The sequence below is a fragment of the Tupaia chinensis genome, unplaced genomic scaffold (genome assembly GCF_000334495.1).
Source record: "Tupaia chinensis unplaced genomic scaffold, TupChi_1.0 Scaffold148234_1, whole genome shotgun sequence".
Lineage (NCBI taxonomy): Eukaryota > Metazoa > Chordata > Mammalia > Scandentia > Tupaiidae > Tupaia > Tupaia belangeri.
Window position 1 is genome coordinate 97005 of NW_006208084.1, and position 964 is coordinate 97968.

Below are 964 nucleotides of genomic sequence, written 5' to 3' on the forward strand. Positions count from 1 at the left end.
CAGGCGCATGTGCGTTTGTGCCCAAGATCCTGAGAGGAAAACAAGGAGAAGGGATTGCAGTGTGGCCAGCCCAGGGGTGATTTCTTGCTTTCTGTCTGTCTCTCTGGCGAGTGCACACTCCCTATAGTAAAAAGGCCTTGGGAAGAAGTTTTATTCATCATTATTATAATTTTTAAGTTCGTGACAATGTACATGCCCTCACCAGAAAGAGAGAAAGAGAAAGTGGAAAGAAATCTGCCACATCCAGTGCTTGAACTGCAGTTGGCCGTGTGGGCGCCAGTGCCTGAACACCATGCCGCCTCTTGGCCTCCTGCTGGGTGTTCTGAGTTAGATGTTGCTTGAGGCGTCCTGGCTGGCCTGCAGCCCACTGCCCGCTTGCACTCATTGGGTGCCTAGCTTTATTCGCATTCACAGAGCAAGGCCAGTGTCCGTGGGCAGCACCCAGAGAAGGAAAAAGTCTGCATCTCTTGAAGGGCGTTAGCTTTCCAGAAGTGTCACGTGGTCGGACTAGAGGATTTTTCTCTGAGATTCTTACTTCTTACCTTCTTTGCAAAGGTTCTTTTTATTTTAGCATTATAAAAATAGGACTAGGAGCTAGCAGCTGCTGTGGTGGTTGAGGTGCTGCACTCCCACGTGGCTGACTGTGGTTTGAGTCCTGGACGCAGAGGCTTGAAACTCACGCTTGGCACGTGTGCGTGCGTGCCCTAAATCCTGGGAGGAGAATGGAGGAGAGGGGATTGCAGCATGGCCATCCTCCGGGGGGTGTGTGTGTGTGTGATTTCTCACTTTCTTTCTCGGTTTCTCTCTGTCTCCCTGGCAAGCACGTGCACCCAATAGCAAAAATCTCTCTTGAAAGAAAAAAAGCGCAAGACTAGACATGGCGGTCGGGCTATGGGCTGGGCCCCGACTGCCGGAAGGAGCCTGTCTTTGCCCGGGAGGACAGCCCTTCCTCAACCTCCTGTCT

At 51.9% G+C, this 964-nt stretch overlaps 1 protein-coding gene across 1 annotated transcript in view; it reads left to right on the forward strand.

Moving 5' to 3' along the window:
- LOC114006471 (myosin-9-like) overlaps positions 1 to 964 on the forward strand; it is a 36943-nt gene that overhangs the window by 31687 nt on the left and 4292 nt on the right. The window lies entirely within an intron of this gene.